The sequence below is a fragment of the Archocentrus centrarchus genome, chromosome 15 (genome assembly GCF_007364275.1).
Source record: "Archocentrus centrarchus isolate MPI-CPG fArcCen1 chromosome 15, fArcCen1, whole genome shotgun sequence".
Lineage (NCBI taxonomy): Eukaryota > Metazoa > Chordata > Actinopteri > Cichliformes > Cichlidae > Archocentrus > Archocentrus centrarchus.
In genome coordinates, this window is record NC_044360.1 from 20,580,901 (window position 1) to 20,606,984 (window position 26,084).

The window sequence follows — 26,084 nt, forward strand, 5'->3', positions numbered from 1 at the left end:
AAGTCATCCTGCAAACTCCCAAAGAATGCATTTTCATAGAAATGAAGCATCCCAGGAAAGTGGGATGATCATGATCATCCTGCAAACGTCCTATCTTGCTAGTGCAGTCATGTCTATATGGTGTTTTTCATATCCACGATGACATATAGACGGAACAATTAGCTAGCTCATGACTGAGTAGTTTTGTTTTGGAACTTCAATGTATCAAACAGCCTCAAAATGTCTATATATCTAGACAAACTAAGTATGAAAGTGTCAGAAAGTGTTCTATGAAAGCGGGCTACAGGGAACACAGTTTATTTAACATTGGCAACACATGGGCTGTTTGATACCACTGTCAAGTTAAACATTTTGTCAATGTGCAATATTTTCATTTAATTTCTTTGTGTGAGCCTCTACTGCTGCCTTGAACCAACCACAAAATATGTAAATGTCAATTTCCATGACAGGATCATTTCTGTTTCTAATGCAGTGCGTCTGAGGGCCCTGAAAATCACAGGTATCCACACTGATTTTTTGCTTTGTCTCTTGTGCACAGAGATTTGTCCAGATTATTGGAATCTTTTGATATTATGTACAGTAAATAATGAAAAGTCTTCACAATTTTTTGTCGAAACAATCCAACATTATTGTTGCTTTATTGTTATTGTTTTTTTTGAATTGATGAACCTCTTCCCATCTTTACTTCTGAGAAATTCTACAGGTCTATAGGTCCCAAAATGTTCGACTACAGCTCTGTTCATTTGGTTTACTTTAAATGAACCATCATGTTGCTGTAGCTTGGACTTAATATTTCATTGTCTATAATGTCTACTTCTAAAAAATCTCCAGAGACACCACTGTACCCTACTCTGAATGTGCAGTAGGAGTTCTCGTGTGGCAATAAATGTTGTCTCATCTCTTCGGAAAGCACTTTCAGTGGAAACAACCTGATTGCTCCATTCAGCATGCTGCTGCTGGCAATTTTGCATCTGCTATGAAGAAGAGCGAGTTCAGACTCTGGTAACACTTAGCCATTGGCTTTTATTATTAATAATAATAATAATAATAAACATTCTTTAAGGACTGGAAACCACTTTTGATTCTGCAGGCTCTACCTGCTATACAAGTATTAGCTGGGATTTTATTGTTGAACGTTTCTTAAATTCTTAGTTTTAGATTGTAGATATTTGACCAAGGAAAAATATGAAATCCTGAGAAATCAAGAACTCCTGATCAGTGTACCTCTTTACGCTGTATCTTTGTGTCAAAATCTAGATTGAGCAAGCCTTAAGATCATTTATAGACATTTGCATTCCAAAGATATAAATTCAGCAAACACTCTCTGTATGCAGTGTGAGCATTAAGAATGGACTACGCTACCACATTAGTGTTAGAAAGCAAACAATTCTTCACAGAAATTGTGGCACAGACTGGAAGGTGCCGGTTAGGTTGTTTATTACAAGAATAATGTAATTCCATGGATGTCACATTATTGAATGTAATTTTTATGTTTTTATCCCAAGTTGAAAACAATAAATGGGCTCTGGAGTGTATTTAATAAAAATTCTGAAACAACTGTCAGTGTCATCTTTTATCAACATGAATGGACTCATTTTACCAAGCGGGGAGAAAAGTAATTATGACTCTTAATTGAAACTGGCAGTGAAATAGAGTGAGGGGAGGGGGGGATGAAATGGTTTCCTCTGCATGATGTGGAGAAAATAACTGACTGTGTTATCAAACTTAAATCAGCGCTCCAGTAAACGTATACCAAAGTCACAGTGTGCATGCTGGTGTTGCCTTTGGAAAGAATTAAATCAAAGAACATTTTGGTGATACAAACTCTTTGAATGCAGTCAATCCCACATGCACACATCTGCATTTACATGCACACATTCTCGCAATAATGATGCTTACATAGAGAAACGCTGTATAGCAGTAAAAATGCATTAAAACTTGTCCTACCAGGAATACTTTAATATAGCAGCGGGTGACTGTGACCGATGCTACTTGTGGTAGTAATAGTGCTAGATGAGGTTTAGCCTGAGAATCCCGGTAAATAATGGCATAAGTGCCTAAATAATGGGCAGGATATTGAGAAGGTACCTCACTGAAATCAAGCTTAGCTAGGAACAAGGGGAAATAGAAAAAAGGGATGAGGAGAAAAAAAAAAAGAAGAAACAGCACATCTTCAATATTACAGCACACAAAAGGCAGCAAAATAAAAATATAAGACAATGTTTAAAGAATCCATTTAAAGAAAACACAAAAATGGTCAAATTAGAAATAAAACAGGTGAATCTTTTTGAGGCTTAATGGTATATAAATCCATCTGTCTTCATCTGTCTGATTGTCAGTTAGGAAACAATGACATCTGTGACTGACAGCTCTGATGTGCCCACTGACAGACAACACAGTTTGGGTGTATGGAATACAGAGTCTGCTGCTCTAAAAATCACCGAAGATCGTCCAGTTCCACTGGGAGCTAATCAGACTGTAAAGTCAACTTGGCAAATAATAATAAATTTAAAAAATTTGTCAGTCATAATAAATAAACCAAAAATCAAAGTTTTCACAAATGTCATGGAGTTAGGAAAAATTAGTAAAAACAGAGTTATTTTGCACCATTCATTTAGTATGAATATAAAAAAGGCCTCATTTAGCAAATAATAGTACTATTCTTCTTTTTAAAAAAAAAATTTTTTTTTAATTATCCTAATCTGGTTCCACAGGGCCATTGGCATTTCAGGAACTCAAGAACATGCGGTATCCATTTTTTTCCATGGTTTTCTTGAGAGATTTGATGTAAATGGCCACCGCTTCTTTGTTTTTTTGGAGCAGTTTGCATCAATCACTCTATATCAATGCTGTCATCCTACTTTGTGTGACCAGACTGATAGCAGCTTGCACACGCCAAAACAAATAAGCACGTGTTTTTTTTCATGAATTCACTGCACAAATCAGAAAAAAAATATATATATATTTTTTTAGGCCTTTTTGCCTTTATTAGACAGTGCACAGTGAAGAGAGATGGTAAAGTGGGGAGAAAGATATAGCAAACAGGAAGACACACAGGAAAGGGCCACAGGTCGGACACAAACTTGGACCGCCTGCACCACAGGCATGCGGTTGCCTGCTCATCCACTGAGACACCCTGGTGCCCAACCTACAAACATTTTTTTTTAACATTTTAAGTGATATTCTGTCATGCAAAATGATGATTTTCCTTTTTTCCCCACCAGCTACATTAACAGAATAAAATAAATAAATAAATCAGTTGTGCTCAGTTCTTAAAATTTAATCAAAGAAATTATTCTGTACCAACGCAACCACTCCAATGCCTGAATGCATTATACTGAAAATACAGGAGTGTTATAGAAGATTTTGCTTGAAGAATATGCATACTTCCTTAGCAAATATGTAAACTGTAATTTGTTAATTTCTGGCATATGTCCTTACTGATGAATCTAGTGCCACACAAGTATATGCTCCATAATAACTGAATAATGTAATTGAACCACAACTTAAAAACAAACAGTTTGTGGTAGTTTCTGATTCTGCTGAGTAGGTTTCTTACACAGCAGTCACCATCAGCAGAGTATTGGCAAAGTAAAACTATAATTCATGTAGTTGTCATAGCATTTTATTAAACTACTACTACTCAACAATGGCAACATTTACTAACACCTTTTTATTTTAAGGAAAAGAATTTGTTTGCTTATGCTATGTCTTTGGCTCCTAATGGCTTTTATGACAGTAATATTTATACTAACATATGTATGAGTGGTTATTATACTTTACCATTCTGATGCTTTAAAGTACAACAAAGTGGCTGTCTTGGACGAAATACCAGTGAAGCTATTGAAGCACGGCGGCCGAGTGATGGTGGAAGAACTGATGACTCTGTTCAACAAGTGCTGGCAAAATGGCCAAGTGCCAGAGGACTGGTGGAAGGGCGCAATAGTCAAGCTACCAAAGAAAGGCAATACCTCTGAGTGCACAAACTGGAGAGGCATCACCCTCCTCCCAAGGCGCTCTGTGTTTTCCTTCTCCAACGACTACGGCGTGCCCTCAACTGATAACTGAGTGAAGAACAAGCCAGGTTCCGAAGCAGCCGATCATTCACAGAGCAGATTTTTTGCCCTAAGAAACATCATTGAACAGTGCGTTGAGCACCGACAACAACTTGCCATCAACTTTGTTGATTTCAAGAAGGCCTTCAACAGCATCCTCCGCAATTCCCTTTGGCAGATCCTGCGCTTGTACAGTGTCCCTGCCATCTTCATCAACATCTTCAGAGACCTGTACCTTTGATTGAACTGTTGCATGGCCACACCAACTTCTTTAAGATCACCACTGGCATCAGGAAGGATTGCATCTTTTCACCACTGTTTTTCCTCGTCGCCCTCAACTACATTATGCAGTGTGCTGGTGCCAGCATCCATTGGTCCGACTATGACCATCTTGGCGACTTGGACTTCGCCAACGATATCACCCTGCTCGAGAAAAATGAGCTAAAGCTACAACAAAGGATGACTGACCTGCAAGAAGAAGCCAGGAAAGTTGGTCTTAGGATCAGTGCAGAGAAATCAAAGCTCATGCACATCAGCATCACTGATCAACGGCAGGGAATTTTCATTGGGACACAGAAGTTGGAAGTACATGTAGCGAAGTTGACCTACCTTGGCAGTGTGATCTCTGAAGATGGCAATGCAGAGGTGGACGTCAAATGCTGTATTGGAAAGGCGGCAGCGGTATTTCGGAGGATGAACAAGATCTGGTCCTCCCCGACCATCTCCCTTAAGATCAAGTTCCGCCTGTTCAACTTGGTCGTGATCCAACCGCCATCTATTCCAGCAAGACCTGAGAGGCATCGGTTAGCATCAACACCAAGCTAGACGTCTTCCAGCAGCATTGCCTTCACCGAATCCTAAAGAGCCACTACACCGACGACATTACCAACGAGAAAGTCCTACAAAGGAGTGTCGCGGTCAAACTTCACAACATTGTTGCACAAGAAGACTTCGACTAGCCGGCCACATCCTCTGTATGGATGATGCGTGGATCCCCAAGACGGCAATGCACTGGCAGCCTCCGGGCACCAGAAGAGCACATGGACACCCCCGTAACACTTGGCGAAGGACACTCAATCAAGATCTAAAAGCATCGAATGTGTCATGGGAAGAAGCAGAAGCCCTGGTATGAGATCGAAACCAGTGGCGTTCATTTGCCTGATATGCTACGTAGCATGGGAGGATCTAAGTGTAAGTCCAACTATTCTGGTGCTTGGAATGGATTGCACAAATATGTTGGCAAAACAGAGGCATCAATTGATATCGGCTCTGCTGCTGGTTATCAACATAACAGTGATGTTAGTGGCTGATGTTTATTTGTTGCCAGCACATCAGTTTTGATCTAGATCAACCCTGAAAAATATCAAAAGATGTGATGAAGCGCTGAAAGACTGTTAAAATTTTCCGTTTTTCTTCATACTGAATATTTATTTGTTTCTGATTAGAGAAGAGAAATTCAAACAAAAGTCAAAAAACAGCATTTTTAGAATCAGTATTTCACAATCTGCCCAATTCCTATTCTAAATATAGGCACTGGTATCATTTTAATGGGTACTTCAGTAATTGCAATTTGGAGAGTCTTCCTTCTGATTGCCATATGTATATAGAAAAATTGTATAGGTTCCATTTTTGAAAATAGAATTACAATTGCAGATTTCTGCATACAGGTTTCATGAAAATTAATTGCAAGTTACTGTCATGCTGGAATTGTTTAAAGATTAGTTTAAAGATTTAATTGGTGAAGAAAACTGGAGTGACTAACTGGATACATTTCCTTAATTCCCCAACTTAACATTTAGGTTTGCTTGAGTTAATTTCTTGATTCTAGACATCTTGGTACAAAGGGATGCAGGAGCATGTTCTGTTTAACTGATGTTAGACCTGACCACTGATTTTGACACCATTGAGCATCACATTATGCTCGATAGGCCAAGATACTAGGTGGGTGTATCAGGGTCTGCTTAGCAGTGGTTCTCTGTCCAAACAACCTCTTTCTGTGGCTGCTTCTAAGAACAGCTCCTCGCTTGCCTACAGTGTGCTGCAAAGTTCTGTTCTGGGGCCCTTATTGTTTCTGTTACATCTGCTCCCTCTTCAGTACATTTTGAATGCTTTAAAGGGCATATCTTATCACTGCTACACAGATACATGTCTCAAGCCCCAAGCCCCAAGATGTTTCTAAGTTACAAATCTCGCAAAGATGCTTAGACTCTGTTAAAATTTGACTGATACTTTTCTCCAACTTATTGAGAAAACAGAAGTTCTTGTTTGTGTCCCTTACAAATTTGTGCTTAAGGTAAATTAAACTCTAGGTCTTCTTACCTCTTCTACTAAATCAGAAGCTTTGGATGCTCACATTAAATCTCTGGTTTGCTCTTGCATCTATCACGTAATTCATTATTCATTCCTGTATTCCTGAACTAATTGTTCACTTTTTAACAAAACCTCCCTGGAATGTCTGCAGGTTGTCCGGAACGCTACTGCGAGGCTTCCAACCAAGTCCTCTAAATAATCACGCATCCCACCATTGATAATTCAGTTGCACTGAGTCCCTGTTAACTTCAGGGTCCACTTTAAGATTCTGGTATTTGGTTAACTTTTAGAGCCCTGCATGGACAAGCACCTGTGCACATCAGTGCCCCTGAGGTCTTGTGATCAGGACCTGTTGGCTGAGAGAACTAAAGGAGAGAGATTTTGCAGCAGTGGCAAAGCCTGAGAAATGTGGTCTTCATGGTCTTTTTTAAACAAGCAGCTAAAAAACTCATCTTTTTAAACTTGCTTTTGGGTAATTTTTTGTCTTTATTTTTTAAAATTTTGTTGTAAAGCATTGTGTGCTATATAAATACAATTTTACTTTAGACAGATTTACTGAAGGGAGCCAAGTGCTTGCACAAAACTCTGCTTTGAGTTTTCCAGACTGTAGCTTTAAACTAATTAACACCAACCACCACAACCACAGCAACACCACAATGACAACATGATATGAGAACCAGAGCACATTTTGTGTTGGTGTGTGCATGTGTGTAAGCGGATATGAGAGAAGAAGACAACATCAAAGCAGTCGGTAGAAACAGTAAGTGACTGCAGGAAAGTGTATAAAGAGAGAAAGAGGATGTGAGGTGAGTGTTAAAGGTGCTATATACGACATTCAGAAGCCCTGAATGTCACACTAGATCACCTGCAAGTCAAACTGTGACAAAACACCTCACCTTCGTGTTTGATTTACAAGTAGAAAACAAGAAAAGGAGAAAAAAAATCCTAGTCACAACCATTAGCCCAAGCGTGCTATCTAAAATACATTGAGTGGTCAGGATAAGCTACAGTAAGATGACGCATGTTAAGCCCTGCTTTGTGATGACAGTGTTTGCAGTTGTTTTGATACTCTCCTCTGTTCTCTGTTTCACCATTGTGTCTACTCTGTTCATATGTGTCTGCTCCATGAAGCAGAGGAAACACACACACCATGAGCAAACTGGCAGTAGAGACTCTCACAATGAATGAAACAAGCGCATATACCAGATTTGGTAAACATCATAAACACTGACCTCTCTGGATCCATTTTACTTTCGCTAATCTCACTTCATGAACAGTTCTAAGGGAGGATGTGTGAACTGAGAAACTTGTATTGCAACAGACACACACACACACACACACACACACACACACACATACACAGGAACTGTGAAGTCATACTCTAGTAAGGCAACATTGTTCTATTACAGTCAGGTGAAAAACAAAAGTAAACCCTCTTCAAGCCTAAGTTTGTATCAGGACATAATAAAAAAGAATCATTTGTTCCCTACCAGGTCTTAAAATTATGTAAATATGACCTCAGATGAACAACAACAACACATGACATATTACACAGTATCATTATTTGTTTTTTTTTAAAGCCAAAATGGAGAAGCATTGTGTGAAAAATTAAGTGCACCTTTACTGCTCCCTTAGGAATTCAGAGGATAAATAGCAACCAGGTGCTGATAATCAAATACACTTGATTAACTGATTGTCAGTAAGTGTGAGCACCTCTGTAAAAGCAGAGGTTTGACAGTTTGCTGGTCTGGAGCATTCAGATGTGTGTTAACACAATGCCTTTTAGGAGTGATATCAGCAATGGGAAAGGTTATTTACAAGTGGAAAACCTTCAAGACAGCTGCCAGTCTTCCTAGGAGTGGATGTCCCAGCAACCCAAGGTCTGACCATGCAATAGTAAGAAATACCACCATGAGTACATAAAGGGCACAATAGCACAATTAGGAAAAGACTCAACAAGAATGGCTTTTGGGAAAGGTTGGCAGGAGAAAGCCTGCCTTCTCTAAAAAGGACTTGGGTTTGGTACAGTAAGTTATATCTCAACAAACCATAAGACTTATTGGACAATGCCCTTTAAACAGATGGCAACAGAGGCAGAACTGGAGATGTTTGGACATGATACACAGCACCATGTTTGGTGAAAAGCAAACAGCATTATAGCGTTTGTAGAATATTCATTCCCATGTGTGATAAAGTTTGGATTTCTAAAAATGTTCATTTTAGGTAAGAAAAAAAAAACGTACCAGTCACCTTCAAGACTTTATGAATGAATCTGCTACAAAGAAGAAAAAGTGTCATGATTTATACTGCACCATAGCAAAGATACAGATTTCCTTTTTTTTTTTCTTCTGAGGGTTTACACTAGAAGATTTGTAAGAACTGATGTCTGACATGGGCTTTAATAGATTTAGCTCCACATAATTCAGCAAAGCTGTGCAAAGACACCCATTTCTTTTTTGAGAACTTGAATGGTGCCAAGTTTGACTTCTTTCCCATTTTACTTCACAGCTGGTACAACAGAGAATGCATATTTTTCTCAGTGGAATGTAGTTGACTCATGTAATGCACAAAGACGCCATCAAAGCCTGTTTGGCTGGGATTCAAAGGGATAGACAGACCCCTCCCCTGGGAAGCGAAGTCATATGGGAGAAAAGTTAGGCTGTGCCTTTGAAGCCTGAGTAAATGAGGCACTTTTGCTCATCTGGGGAGTGGAAGAGAAAATCAGCGCGAGGATGCCTGTGATGGAGACAGACATACCTGAAGATGGATCATTTTATAGCAAGGACAAGTGCCATGTCACTTTAACAGCCTCCAGATCCAACAACTCCTGTAGACTCTGAGGTGCAAAGGTGAAATGAATTGTGCAACAGCAGTGGTTTGAGTGAATAGTTTCATGTTCCTTCAAGCGGCATTAAATCACGAACAAGTGAAACGGAAAGTGAAACAGTGCAAGTGGTGAAATATATCTTCAGTGTCAAATCAGAAAATCTGTACAGCAACTGCTAACATTACAGGAATAATGTGTCAGCTTTTTTTTTTCAAATATCCATTCTAATGTAAAACTGGGAATGGAACCCACTGGTTGTAATGTATTACTATGGCATTGAAGATACAATATTTGTCTTCAGGGCTGTCTGAGGCTGTGTGTAAATTGGCACTTTGAACACCAGGGTGCATGATAGCAAACTGCAACCAGGGAAGTTGCATCTCCACAATAAAAATGTGTGTGCCAGGCTGCACGCAGCTTTAGTGTTAATACAATGCTCCCATGAGGGGATTTATCACCCTAGTTGACTGACATTTAGATTTTTTTTGTCACTCTGTTGAATTAAACCACCTCTCTTTGTCATCTCATTATGTTTTCACACAGACTGACATCTGTTTGACACCTTGTACTGTACATTATGCACTTGGCAACTCTTCAGTAATGTCAGTATGAAGAGTGCATACAGGTACTAAATTACTTACAGATTTATAAAAAAGGGACTGTGTTAGAGCTTCACATGACCTTTTAATATTCAGTTCTAACATTAAAGTTCATTTTGTGGCAGGAAGTCAAAACTTACAGAAAGAAAAGATCACTGATTTGGACCATGAAATATTTAATCAAAGTAAGGAGATCTATGTGCTACATGTGCTAAGCTATATGACTTATAAATTAAGAAAAGATACAAGCTAGTTATAGAAAAAAAAAAAAAAGACATTTTTGAAGATGCGGAACATGGCCCATTTGTTCATGCTTCAGTACAGAAAACCCATACTGAAGCATGGGTTTTCCAGGAAGTCTTTTGATCTGAGTTTGATTTATAATGAGACAAGTAATCTAGGGTTACAAAGAAACTTAACACATTAGTGACAACATCATTAGAAAACATCGACCGGTGTCAAATTAAAAAACATTCTCAAATACTCACCACTGTTTGGGCTTATGCTGACTAAAGGTTCGGTTTACAGCAAAAACACTGTGTTCCTAGCTGTCTTATTTTCATGGATCTTCTCCAGTGGGACAAATTAGCACTTCTTTGTGTTGATGGTTTAAACTGCAAGATTTGTAAGAACTGGAGAACTGATGTCTGGCATGGCTTTTAATACACGCATCTCCATATAATTCAGCAATGTTGTGCAAAGTTGTGGATCTTATCTAATGGGGCAAATTAGGACTTTCTCATATTACTCCATTAGATGAGTTGTCTTCTTCCTTACACCAAATGTCAGCCATGTGACATTTGGTGTAATTAATTCCAGTTGAGTTTTCGATTTCTGACCAGGCTGTGTCTAATGAAAATAGGATGGTGCCATTTTATCACCTCTCGCTAACACCTGCTGTTTGAAAGGCAGAACGGTAGGTTGGCAAACACTAAACACAAAAATCAACCAAGGCCATATTTGCATCTGTACAATTAGAAATGGGCTTTCACTTGAGACAGTGAAGTAAATATGTATTCTCTTCCTTTCTATTCAAACAACCTCGACCAAGGTGGTCATCTGACAAAGGACACTCAAACTGATCCTTGAACAGAGATTTGGTGCTCAGCTCTCTACTTCAAAGTTTCAAACAGTGAGAAAAAAAAAATACAGACAGAACAGATCTGTTTGAAACCCTTAATCTGCTGGCCAAAACAGCAGTTTACAAATTTAGCATTAAAATGTTGATTTTAACTGCATATGTGAGTAACCAGGAAGAGACAAAGACCTGAGGAAAAAAATAAATAAATAAAAGATGTAACCACACAAACAGCACAAAGGTTTTATAATTTCAGTTGCTTTTATTAAAATAGTTTGAACTCTATCAAGCACATTTAAAAAACAAACAAACAAACAAACAAACAAACAAAAAAACGTGACTGTCTGAAACAGAAGGCTAAAAACAGACCAGTTAACATTTGAATGACAATACCTGAGTTTCATGGGACAAACCTATTGCTTAAATTAACTTAAAGCATGTACTTATTACTGAAAATAAAATGAACAAATAAATAAAGCAAAGGCAGAAATAAAGGACACAGGAGAAAGAGAGATGGAGGGCACCGGAAGAACATCAAGCTATCTAGAGTGTCTGAGCTGTAATTTACTTGCGAGACGACAGGAAAGATACAAGCAGAAGTCCCAGACTGATAGCTTCTGGTTATGAGGGGAGGGGAACATCAGTTATCTGGTGGCTAAGTGACAGAGCGTGTTGATTGTACACAACACAGCCACAACTCTTCAAAGAGGAAAGCCAGGTCTTAAATCAAAGAAAATCCCTGTCGTTTTTCTTTTGCCCTCCTTGGCAATCTATTTCTCCTTAATATTTCTTCGCACGTACACATTCCACCCCTGTACGTTGGCTTGTTTCACACTTTACAAATGATCAGACAAAAACTTTGGCCAGCTCTACTGCACGATGCATTTTTAAACTCCACATGAAATATGTACGATAAGGCCCGGTCTACAATTCATGCCAGAATCAAGCTGTAGAATAATGCCGACGTTGTAAACCGCATGAGCAAATAGGTAATGTGCACGTATTACAATTTAGTGTATGCCGTTTTCACACGACTACATTAACTTTCAGTCTTTCAGAATGGAGACTTTGAAAGACTTTTTTGAATAAGCACTCATGAGTAAGCTATGATATCAAACAAAATCCAGTGTTAACCCAACAGCTACATGGCAGCAGGCAGCGGCTCCCATCGCTGAAGGCCTGAATTGGGTTGTCAGTACAGACTTGAAGGAGTAGCAGAGGGCCTCAAGCAGCAATTATCAGACTGGCAGCTGCTGATAACTGCCACCAGACAAAACAGGACCGTGAAATATTACTCCTCTCCTCTCAGCCCCCCCCCACTTTCACATCGTCCAGTGCACAAAACCTTTGCTACCACTCCTTCAGCAGACTGACTAAATGTGCTCTGCCAAGCTTCCCTTTGATGTGACATCACCTTGTTAAAGCTCTGTCTTAATCCAAAATGCTGACGACAAAGTCCGGACATTTAAAGAACAAATGCTACCTTTTACAGCTGGTTTCAAAACCACATCCAGTAAAATTCAGACAGTATTATGGAGTTTAATGTCTATGAAAATGCTCGCTGCCACAGAATTCAGTTCCACAGGAGCAGAAAGATTATTTGTGCCCATCCCATGATGTGATACCCAGTTGTGGACAGAGATGATGGAAAGACGTAACAACATTTTTATTTAAAAAAAACAAAAAAAAAAACCATCTCAAAATCAACAACTTAGACGATCAAAATAATGTAGGTGTTACTGTACATACCTTTCCTGCATTTGATCATGATTTAAAAATGGTTTAGTGATCTGTTAGATTTTAATGATCTTCTGCCTTTGGTGGTTGTAGACTATACTATCGAATCAGTGAATCAGCCCGCCAACTCATTTCTGTTGCCACTGTTGCATCCAAAGTTTCTTCCTATTTTCTCTCTCTCTTCGACTCTTCAATCCATTCATTCTAAAAATTTAAAAAGCTTCCATTTTTAAAAAAAGAATTGTGGTACCTGGATAATTAATAGCTATTCCAGTTAACATATCACGTCTTTCCTCTGAACTCTGATTCTCACGCCATTAAAGGGGCTCCTTGAGAGTGTTGCCTGTTGGCATGAGAACAAAGGATATCTTTGCTGTACATAAATGTATGGCAAGTTGATACTCAGTCTATGTTAGCAATGGTGCTGACAAAGAGATTCAGTTTTGATAGATAAAAGGACACAAAAACTTGAAAGGTATTCAAGGTAAAAGAACACATCAGCTGTTGATGGGCATGGCTTGCATACATACTGTATCTCTCATTAGTGGTCAAAGTCGCTATCAGAGAAAAGTAGTAGATCTTACATCTAAACCAAATTCAACCACGATGCTCTGACTCCAACATTCATTATCCCTGGATATGAAGTTAATTGAACAAAATGTTCCCTTATCTTTAATTTAAAATGAATTGGGTTAGAAGAACTAAAGGATCCGATAAGCTCTGAATGTGACCTTTCCTCATCCCAATGCCACAACTATCCTTTCTTTTTGCCCACAGCATGACTTTTAAACAGTAATAGGTACAAAAGTCATTATGAAACAGCAGAGGTCTAAAGAATATAGTATTGTCGTGACAGAGCAGTTCTCCAGGAGCTATTCTAGACCCCATTTCCACACCTGATGAGAGGTGCTGGTCTGTGAAAATTCAAAAAAACTCTGCACGTTTTGTTTTTTAAACCTTCCTGAACTTGCACGTGCAGTCAGTTTCTAGAAGACAGAAGTGCCCAGAACGCACTCGGCAGACCTAGCAGAGATTTGGCAATGCGCACTCATGATTTCTTCCTTTCCTACCCCTTAGCCACATTCCCACATCCCCAGGCCCCCACATCTACGTGAGACATTGTAATAAATTTTCTCCTTAGATTCACAAAATGACCGATGACTTTACCACCAACCTGATACCCTCATTTACCGGTTAATCACCTGGATTTCACCACCCACTTCCTCTCTGGTTCCAGTTTTCCCAATAGCACAATTAATAAATCTGAGTTTATTTCGCTGCATTCCAGCTCTGTAAACTTAAACCTTTCAGCTTTTCTATGTACGTGTCTTTAAATCTATCCTTAAGTCACTGAATTTATCTTACGAGCCTCGAATGTGCCCTCTGTTGTATATAATAAAATAATTGTCAAGATATACAAAGATTTTGAATCATAAAGATTTACCTGTATATAACCTTTTTGACTTTTTTATCTGATCTTTTCTTTCATGTAATCATATTTTGATATGATAAAAATATTTATACTAAGATTTAAATTTGGTATACATGTGATATAAATTAAAGGTTTTGATTGTGTGTTGATTCTTCAAGCAAAACTCTCCCTCTTTTTTAAGTTCTCCAACAAATGATAATGTATAAATGTTTACAGTATGAGATGGAAAAGCATTAAAAATAATAAAAAAAAAAAAAAAGAGTCAACTGCACAGTCACCCCTTAATATCCAATAGAAATCAGTTTATTATTTTTTTAACAAGCTAATTTTTAGCTTTTGTTGACTCTCCACTGTTTAGTCTGTGAAGAAATGATGTCAGAGTTAGTGGTGCTTTCATTTCTCTTTTTAAAGAGGAAAAAAAAATGCTGCAAAGATAATTAAAACAAATTGGAATACCAATCATAATTGCTTTTATCTCCGTGTCTCTGTCTGAGAGGGGCACAAGAACTCAATTTTGAGAACAAAAATAAAGACGTGAGCGAGATGTTACTACCACTCAGAGAAACAGAGTTACACATGTAGCCTAAAAGCCTTGGCTCTAAAAGACCTTCCCCACAGTTTAAAACATTTTGCGTGTGATAACACTGAAAACAATCACAAAGGACCATGGCTGTTTTGAAAAATAATTTAAGATGGAATTATTAAAATTGTATCTAGGGAACAACATCAGATCATCAGCTTGGAGAGGGACAGAGTACATGGAGGCACTTAAATAGCAATTACTGTCAGCAGCACTCCACTGGTGATGCTGTTGAAGATTTGTAACTCCTTTTCTGATGAGGTCAGGTCCTTATTATAATTAGTTGTTACACTTAAGTATACACAGCTGCAGTGCAATAACAGGAATAGTATAGTAGAAATTATTAGAGGTGCACTTCAAAATCAGCAGGGACAAAAAAACAAAAAAAAAAAAAAACTCAGTTTTATTAATTCTCTGAATCAGACACACAGAAATGGCAAAAATCCAGAGAAGATGTGTTGCTAATTATTTAGTAGCATTTAGGACCAGGCTGTACTGTAAGTTGTCATTCCAGTTATCCAAATTATAAACCGCAGGTAACAAATTTACAATCATAGATAGCAAATCATCTACTAAACCACAACTATCTGCTTTAAACCGGCCCATAGATGCCTCTTCACATCTTAAATGATCTTTTCTGACTGCTTAGGCAGGAGGAAAAAAAAAATGTAAATTAGCTCAACAAAAGTGTGTGATCAAACACCTCTCTATGATATAAATAGCTTGTGTCATCTAATTCTCCTTTTTATTTTGGAATTTGTACATTTTTAAAATCTTGTCAGAAGTAGATGCATTTTGAGTTCATTATGGTATCTTACACTATAATTTATTATATGTTGTGGGAAAATATAACTGGATATAGTGATTTTTTAGCTTATGTCACATATTTTTTTATTCATAACATAAATATGAACTAAGTTCAGGTTTCAGTCATGGAGGAAGATCTAATCCTAACCCTGAAGCCTTGCAGAAGCAGCTCACTGGAGACACGATGACCAAATAGTCATTCTGAGAAGCCACAAAAAAAGGAAGGTACATGGATCCTTATGCTCACAATCTGACGACAGAATTTACATCACTCAAACCCACGCGAACCCTAGCAAACTTGTGGATGTGGTATATTCAAGGTTTAATCCTGCTAATGCAGACTATTCAGCTCATAAATAACAAGAAAAGAGTTACATTACAGGGTTACATTACAGATGGTGCTGTATGCCATGTTGTTCAGTAAACAGGACAGCAGGAGGTTTTGCTGTATTCAGTCCTCATTAAACCAGCCCCTTATGATCATTCATTTTTATGATTCTATTCATCATCATACAATATAGTTTCTCAGTGGATGATTATACCAATGTATGTAATATGTTGGCGCTTTACTTATGAAAACAGATTGAACATCATAGTGATCACTGAGGACAATGATGTATGTCATTTGATCCCATATGCCAAATATGGAAGTTGAAGTGTAAGCACATTATATTGCCAAAATTATTCATTCACAAATCCAGATAATTGAATTCAGGTGTTCCAATAATTTCCATGGCCACAGGCGTATAAACCGAGCACCTAGGCATGCAGACTGCTTCTACAAACATTTGTGAAAGTATAGATCGCTCTCAGGAGCTCAGTGAATTCCAGCGTGGTACCGTGATAGGATGCTACCTGTGCAGCAAGTCCAGGTGTGAAAATTCCTCAATACTAAATATTCCACAATCAACTGTTAGTTGTATTATAACAAAGTGGAAGTGATTAGGAACAGCAACTCAGCCATGAAGTGGTAGTGTCATGGTTGTGGGCTGGTGGCCCAGGGTTTGAGTTCCTTTAGTTTCATTTTGTTATATTTTTTGCCTGTTGGCTGTTATTTTCTAGATCCTTAGTTTGTGTTAGGGTTTTTGTTTTATTGTATGTTGTTCTGGGTTTCATGTTAGGTTTTGGTTTCACTTCCTGTTTTATTTTGATAGTGTCATGTTCCTTGTGTGTCGTGTTCAGTTTTGCTTCCCCCTGTCTCGTTTGCGTGATTATGGTCAGCTGTTTTTCCACCTGTTACTCCCCTCATTACCCTTGTGTATTTATTGCCTGCTCTTGTCTTTGTCCTTTGTCAGGTCCTAAGTCTATTTACGTTTAGGTTAACGTTTGTGCTGAGTGTTTTGAGTTTTCAAGTATTTGGTTTTTCGTGTAGCTGGCCTCTGTCTAGTTTTGTGATTTGGATTTTTCAATAAACGTTAAGTATTATTCAGCTCTCGTGTCACGTCCTGCTCTGAGGTCCTCTCTGCCCTGCCTGCAACACCCAGCCGTGACAGGTAGGCCACGTTAAAAAAATAAATAAATAAATAAATCAGAGAATGGGGTCAGCGGATGCTGAGGTGTATAGTGCACAGAGGTTGCCAACTTTGACCAGGGTCAATCACTACAGACCTCCAAACGTCACATGGCCTTCAGATTAGATCAAGAACTGTGCTTAATACTTCATGGAATGGGTTTCCATGACCGAGCAGCTGCATCCAAGCTTTACATCACTTAAATTGTATCTAAGCATTTTGTGGCTTATTTGTAAATGTATGCATCTGTTAATCAAGTTTTCAGGCTTAGTTTCATTTGGTTTTACAATACATAGGTATACATTTTCCAAATTGTGTTGAATGCAATACCCTGCTTAGAGGATTTTTAAACTCCTGATAAAACACTACTTTTTTTCTTCTGAGATACATACTGACTAATTAGGAGGCTCGTGGTGATTTACTTCACATCACAGGCACATATATCAGATATTGCTAATCTGAGAAGAGCTGAAAATGCCAACATCATGTTCCTTATTTAGTAACATATGTTTTGCTGTTATTTGGATAACTTCTGAATAGTGCTACTGAAAATGTATTAATCAGAAGCTAAAAGCTGTATTTAATATAAATCTTTATAACATAAATACATTATAACAACTGTAAAGACATTAACATAAACTGTCATCATCAGATTTAATTTATAATGTTGAAGTTCACACATTAACCTAACATACGACAATAAATTCATGGACTCCTGGTGTTTGGAGCAGAACATGCAAATATGTTATTTTTATGCACAGCTTCATGCCCCGTGGCTTGTGAATGGGCTGCTAATAGATTCTCCAGAGAACTCCTGTAAGCATCAAATGAAGTTTGCTGTGATTTGACTACTCGAGAAAACACCTCGGTCACAATGCTACCTTGGTTTCCTGTGTTGCAAACAGTTATACAATTTTGTAATAAACTGATAAGCTTTCAAAACCACTTCAGTATGAATATTGCTACAAATTTCCAGTGCATTAACAAATTAGCACCAATTTGGTGTTAACAGTTCCAAAGAGCAAAAGAATGAAATAAACCTGCTAAAATATCAGAACCGGAAAAATGGGAGCAAAAAAACCCAAACAAACAAAAAAAGTGTAATAGTGTATTACACGCATGCTAAATGCCTGAAATGTAGCAAAGTGGGAAAATATAGAGAGCTGAAGATTGATTGTGGCTAGGGAAAAGTGTTCCTTTTGTGTAGGTAAGCAGTAAGAGACTTAAAAAAAAAAACACCAACCATCAGACATGGTGGTGGAGGCATGATCATTTGAGCTTGTTTTACAGCCACAGGACCTGGGCACCATGCAGCTACTGAATCAACCACGAACTAAAGTATTCTAGACTCAAATGTGAGACCATCTGTCTGAGAGCTTGGTCAAAACTGGGTCTTGCAACAGGATAAAAATTCCAAGAACAGCAGGAAATCTGCAACAGAATGGCTGATAAAGAAAAGAATAGTGGTGTTGCAGGAAAACATCCAGACCTCAACCCAGCTGAAATGCTGTGGTGGAATCTTAATGAACTGCACATGCTAATTTATGTAATATGCCCACAAACCTCAAATGTACTAAAGCAAAGTTGTAAAGAAGAGTGGGTCAAAATTCCTCCACAAAAAAAAAAAAAAAAGTGAGAGACTGATAAAGTCATATAGAAAACAGTTACTTCATGTTATTGCTACAAGCCACTGAATTATAAGGTGTAGAATTAACTTCACATACAGTATGCCCATTCACTCTAAACCAGTATAAAGTTACTTGGGTATTAGGTATTTCCTCTAATAAAGCAGTTACTAGTAAAGCAGATGATATGTTACAGGACTGTTTTTTTTTCTAAAAATGTCCATAATAATTTGTGCTCTGTATAGATGGTAATAAATGATTTTCATTATTAAGAAGTACTGTATGTTCACTCATCTAAGTATTATCTAAATATCAAGGAATTAATCAATGACTTGATTGCATTTGCAGTGCTCATCAGTCATTGATTTGTTTTTCAGTGAGCATCAAGCCAGGTGAAAATCAATTTATGAATGTCATAGTGATTGGTAATGCCACTGAAGCATGATGACTCATGAGTGAAAAGCAGCTAATCCTCATTTTCTTGTGCTGGAAGCTTAATGAAGCTCTTCTCTAATTCTATTTTCATTATGAATGGCCCATTTTTCCATGTGCCTCACACGCGACATTTTATTTGGTTTTCCTATGCATCAACTTCCTTTTTGTCACCTCAATTCGGACATCAGCGTCAACGCATCTTCATTTTCATTATTTTCTCCTTTGTTGACATCCAGTGGGCAGTTATATCATAACAGTATGTGCATTAGCATTTTTTGATGCCAAACTTTTACATTTCTACAATGTGCTCATTTCTAAAATGGCTTTAATAAGCATTCACCATTTAAAAAAAAAAAAAAAAATTCAAAAGCTGAGTTTTCAAAATAGAAACTCTGAACCTATAGGGAAACTCTGTAAACTGATGAAAAGTACAAATCAATAACTCTCTCCATGTTATAGTCAACAAAGTAAAATAAATGCAAAAGTCACTTATGTTGGAGTTAGTTTGAGTGCCTCTGATACTGTTTTAGTGTAGTTATTCTCTTGTTTATGGGGAAGTTTTCCTCAGGCACTTTGCTTTCATTCTCATGTGGCATCATTAGCTGAGTAGATATCCCTTGTGTAAAGCAAAGAGTGGAAGACTGAATTCAAGCGAGAAAGACCTTATTGTCACTGTCCCATAGCTACTTATGGGGGGGGGGGGCTTTACAGCTGAGTACTGTATGGTAGAGTCTTTACTGATATCAGGATATACTCACAGAAAAAGGCTAGGAAATGAGGAGTGTAACGATACAATGTACACGTGAAAAACAATGACTCAAACAGAGCAGACTACAAAATAAAAGCTTTTATTAAAAAGTTTAACTTCAAGAGATGCTTAGGCCACTGTGGCTATAACATTCAACACTGTAAAAAGGAAATATTTAAAAGAATGGTCTAAATAAAAAGACACTCCTCTGCTAGCAAGAGATAACAGCTTGCTAATAGCGCAAGACACTACTGAAGCTGGCACACTACTACGCACGTCACAGTGAGCCACTTTTCACACAACCAGAGCTGGCCCACTGAGACTAGGTAGCTCTTCTCCCCAGCTTTTATACTGCAGTGTTGATTGCTGAGTGGTGCCAGCTGTGCACAAGAGAAAGGGGCTGCACCTGAGTCAGTGAGGGAGAAGGACACACCCACACAACACACAGTAGGTCTGCTAGGGTGGTAACATTATTCAATGAATTATAGTCAATTGCCACTTATCTACTAGGTTTTTAGGGTTTTTCATTAAGTGGCAGTATCTGGTACCATCTGGTTTTTTTTTTAGCACCTACTCAGCACCAAGTGCGCTGACTGGAGCCGAAAATGGTCAACAGAATGCATGCCACCGGTTGCTGATGTCACTAGAGAACAACTCCTTTTGAAACCAGGCAACGAGGGAAATGGTTAACACACACACACACACACACACAGATGTTTTTGTGCTCAGTGGCTGACGACAGGATCCAGAGGAAGCCAGATGGAGCGACTGTGTTTATGTTGCATACTCATACACACAAAATTGGCTGTAGATTTGAATGGCTGTCTCTCTGTGTTAGCCCTGCGACAGATTGATGACCTGTCCAGGGTGTATCCTAATTCTTGCCCTGTGACAGCTGGGATAGGCTCCAGCCCAACCACAACCCTGAACTGGATAAGCAGAAGAAAATGGATGGAGACTAATCTGGTTTTTAGGAAATTAAATTGTGGCAACATAATAAGATGACCTTACTCCTGCATGCACTGGAAGTGAAAGAGGCAAACATTGCTGCTGAGAGTCCCATTTTCAGAAAACAGTCTGTTGAGGAACAGCACATTGACAGTTCACTTAAGTTTTGTTGAGGGAGTCCAATTTGTCAGCTGTTTTTGTTATTTGGGCCTTGCAGCTTTATTCTGACTAGAGGGAGTAATGAATGCAGCCTTATTTGGCAAAAAGATATGTACAATGGTGTCCAAAAATCTGAGACCCTGAGAGAAAATATTTCCATTTAGCAACTATTTTAAATTTTTGGGACTGTCGTGTATTTAAAAAAAAAAAAAAAAGGAAAAAAAAGTGTGGTTCTGCCCTGACATTGTCACATTACATTTAGGCAGATAGAACTTTTCAGAAAAACACTGAAACTAAAACAGAGTAAAGTCAGCACTGGGGTGGTTTTGAGACAAGTTTCTGACTGGCTTGGGAGGCCCAGTAAAAGCCCACACTTAAAAGCAAACAGAACATACGTGGCCAAACCTAAACATGTCATTTCACAGATGCTTCCTATCCAATCTGACAAAGTCTGAATGGAAGAATCTGCCAGGAGGAATGGGAAAGACTGCCCAAATCCAGGTGTGCAAAGCCCGTAGAGACTTATTCAAGATGACTCAAAGTATTTGAACAAAGTATTAGGGGCCGGATAATTTTGTAAATGAGGTTTCAGTCTCTGATTTCCAATCTGATTTCCAATCAATTTGCAAAAAATTATGGAATGTTTATAAATGTGTATCTCTTTCTGTCTCTCTGCTAAAGGTAGCGCCGTTGAGAAACGGTTGCATGACCTCAGACATCTGTCCCCCCCCCTGTCTGTGTTATGTTTTTGTCTTGGATGGATGTTCTGTTAACTGCAATTTCCCCATTTGTGGGACTAATAAAGGCATTCTTGATTCTTGATTCTTGATTCTTGATTGATTCTTGATAAATTAAGTTGCTTTATTAAATGTAGATTGGGGAAAATGGCAGTTTTATTTAAAACTAAGTATGCAACACTGTAAACCACATAAAAAGTAAATGGCTGGAATACTTTCCAAAGTATTTTTGCAGTTAGGGATATCATTTTTGGTTGTTTTGACTCTGTATACCAATGGATCAACAAAAAAAAAATAAATAAAAAAATCAATACGTGATTGAAGTGCAGACTCTCAGCTTTAATTCGAGGGGCTTGACAAATTTTGCATTTTATACATAGTCCTGCATATGCAGAAGGTCAAAATGTATTGCACTAATTAAAATGATGATTTGAAAAATAAAGACTGCTTTTAACACTTGGATAAAAATTCTTTGCAGTCATTGACTGCCTGAAGTCTAGAAGCCATGGACATCACTGAATGCTGTGATTCTTCTCTTGAGATGCTCTGCTAGGTCTTTGCTGCAGCCACCTAGCTGCTTATTTGTGGATCTTTCTATATTTAATAACTGAACGCATACCCTGTTGGGTTGAGACTGACTTGTCCATTGAAGAATATCCCTTTTTTGCCTTGAGAAGCTCTTGAGCTGCTTTTGCAGTATGCTTTGAGTCATTATTGATTTACACTGTGAAGTGCTGTCCAGTTTTTCAGCATTTGGCTGAATCTGAGCAGAGTATAACCCACTTCACAATTCATCCTGCTACTTGTATCAGCAGTCACTTCAAACAGTAACAGGCATTGGCAGGTCCATGCCACAACATTTCCTCCATGTTTAACAGACAAACATGGCATACTTTGGATCATGAGCGGTTTCTCTCCTCTACACTTTTCCCATCATTTAGGTACAAGTTAATCTTGATTTCATATCAAAGAATTTGTTCCAGAACTGTGCAGGTTCAAGTCTTGAGTGTAACAGTGATTTGCACTTTATTGTAAACCCTTCGTATTTACATTCATGAAGGCATGTCTTGATTGTAGACTTTGACCGGGATACACCCATTCCCTCAAGCGTGTTATTGACTTGATTAGCTGTTGTGAAGTTCTTTTACTTAATCATGGAAATAATTCAGTTGTCATTTTCTGTGGACTTTAAGGCCTTTTAGTGTTGCTGCATTCTTGTTAATAATGCACCAGATTGTTGGATTGTCATCTCCTGAAGTTTTTGCTCTCTGATAGGCTTATGTTGTTTTTTCAGCCTAATAATGGCCTCCCACATTTGCACTAACATCTCTTTGGGCCTTTAAAAATCACAGCGAGAAGCTATAAAATACAAATACAAAATACTTTGAATCAGTTTCAAATGCTTCATGAAACTGAAAAGGATCCGACCACATCTGGCCATGAAACTGCTTGTCAGACAGTTACCCAGTAAATTTTGAGCCTCTGGAAATGGTTAGTGTGTAAAAAAATGTCTGTCACTGCAAGCAGTTATTGCAATACTTTCATAAAACCCCTTGAATTAAAGTTGAAATCTGCACATCAATCACATCTTGATTGTTTTTATTCAAAACGCAGACCTATGTAAAAGGAAGCAGAAACGTATGTTTGCTGTCCATGCAAAAATAGTTTAAAAATATAATCCATAAACCTAACTGTAGCTGCACCACTCTTCTCATCTTGTGCAAGACAGGATGCTTGGAGCAACAAAATGAACAGAAGTACACACACGCATGCACATATACACACACAAAACGTATATTTGGTATATGACAGGTGATTTGTTTGCGTGTTTACATGTGTGTGATTGTCCAGCACAATACTGAAAGATGCAGTTTCACAGTATAACATTCTCTCAACTGTGAGCTGTCCCATAAGACCATCAAAGTGAAATAGTGAAGTAACAAGTAAAATACACACACACACACACACACACACACACACACACACACACACACACACACACAGCTGCTGCTTGTGAAAAATTGCATTTGATGAATCAACATTGCTTATGGTATTTTTATTCCCAGACAGTCTCAATTTCTGTGCAGTTCCGATTTACGTGCTGTAGCTGCTTTTGTGTTGGTAAGACGTGCTGTGGTGCTCCGACTCTCTCATGTTGTCATGGTGCCAAAAGCAGACCGTGCGGTGTGTGACAAAGGTGAGGACCCAAATGCAGGACTCAGTGGCAGGCAGATGAGGATTAACAAAAAACATGCCTTTATTGTGGCAGAAGATATAAACAACCAAACCAAGGCAGGTGACTAAACTAAAGAAAACCTAGACTGGGAACCGAAACTAGGGGCACAGAAACAGACACAATGACAACACTGACAAGAGACAAAGGGAAGACAGAGACAATAAATACATGGAGGGATAATCAGGGAACAGGCAACAGGTGGGGCGCACAGCTGAAGGCAATCACAAAAAGAGACAAGGAAGTAAACTAATAATAATAATTAGAATTATTATTCACACCTCAATCATACTTGGTGGTGGTAAGCTACTAATGTAGCCACAGCTGCCCTCAGGCAGTCTGACAGAGGCGTGGCTGCCAATTTGTGCCTCCGACCACCACCAAACACATTCACACTTAGGCAATGTGGGTTAAGTGTCTTGCCCAGGGACACAATGACAGCATGTGCTCAGACGGGGACTTGAGCCAGCAACCCTCCAGTTGCAAGGTGAGCACCTGCCCACTGCGCCACTGCCACCCAAATAAACACAGGGCACAAGAAATAAAGTAAAACAGGAAACAACAGGGAGACAGGACCATAGACACTGGGAGGCAGGCACATGAATGAATATAAACTTAAGGCTACCAGGAACTTGACTAAAGGTACAGATTGAGAACACATGAAACAATAAAACAGCTCAGTAAACTCAAAGGCAAATTAGCTAACTCAAAGTCCACGAAACACAAAAACACGAGATTGCGGACTTAGGAACATGACATATGTTTAATGTAACAACAGCTCATTATCAGTGTGTTGTAGTTGGTAAAAATGGTTATTCCTTCTATCATTTGCACCTTTTTTGACCAACTGTAAGGTTTTTTTTTTCAATATTGTTATTTATTTATTTTTTTATCTTCTGTCCCTTGTAGTGGACATTGGGTCTTACTTGATCACCGAATGATAGGATGTAATGTGATGACATTGTTTTGATTTCTTGTAAAAATGTACTTATATTTCATGAACATTAAAATAGTTAAATGAAGGAAGCACATCTTAACACAAAAACACTGTTGTAATAAATAACTTGTCATAGTCAAGCTTTTTGATTAAACTGCATTCTGCACACCTAATAGCCACCTAAAGGTGGATTGTTAGACCGCTTGGCGCTAACAATGATCATGCAAGGTATGGCAGAGGACTGAAAGAGGCAGAAACGTTGTTACTTAGAGTTGTGGAAGGTCAGTCATGCTTGGTGCTGTCAGGAGATGAGGTGGAAGAGGGCCAGAAAGTAGATCAAGAAGGTCAAAGCTCAGAGTAGGACATACCAGCTGTCGAGGAGCCTAGGTAGGGCCAAAATCAGGACATGATGATGATAAGTTAGAATCAACTCATTGTCATTGTGCGCACAAGGCACACAAAATGATCGTTCCAGATCAGGCATCCAGAGACAAGCATCTGCGGTCATGCAGCCAGAGACCAGCGCCTACCCAGTGTGCCACTGCCACTAATTAACTGAGTGCATTATGGATAAGAAGTAATGCGTAAGCTAGGGCTCTGACATTCTGGGATTTTGTTTCCCTGCCACAAATTGGATGTGAGTCTGTGAAAGGAATCATCTGCTCATCTTCATTGGCCTTCCATGGACTCAGCAGATTGAGGCAGCCTTGTTGCACTCAGTTTAAGAGAGGTCTCACCTTCCAGAGGGCATTATTCTTTCTCCCTTTATGAGAGACATCAACGTCATTTGTTAATTTGATGGACTGCTTAATCTTGAAGAATCTGTCTCAAGTTATTCCATTGGCTATGAGATGCCAGAATATCTGGATCTTTGGGTAATCGAGTCATGCTGTGAACACAGAGATGCTGGAGAAAGTTCAAAAGCATAGATACCTATTTACCATTTGGGCCTCCAGTCTTAGTGGTTGTGGACAGCATTGTCCTGTTTTCATGTTAAAAGCTATTTTAAATCTGAATTAATAAAAAAAAGCGTGCAAGGGTTGGATGAACTTCAGCAAATATATTATTAATTAGACTGCTCATACATTTTATATATATATATATATATATATATATATACACAATGTGAGTGATTACTTTGATTAAGACATTCACATTATCACGGGTTTCTTTCATTTATAGATTTTACATTATGTTTTATTAACATATAGAAGGTATTTATTAAAGCATATTATAAAACTCAAATCATACCCTGTTACATTTTGTTGAAAATTTTTATCCCTTTATTAAAACTCACAAAAAGAACCACATTGATTTCCTCTCTAT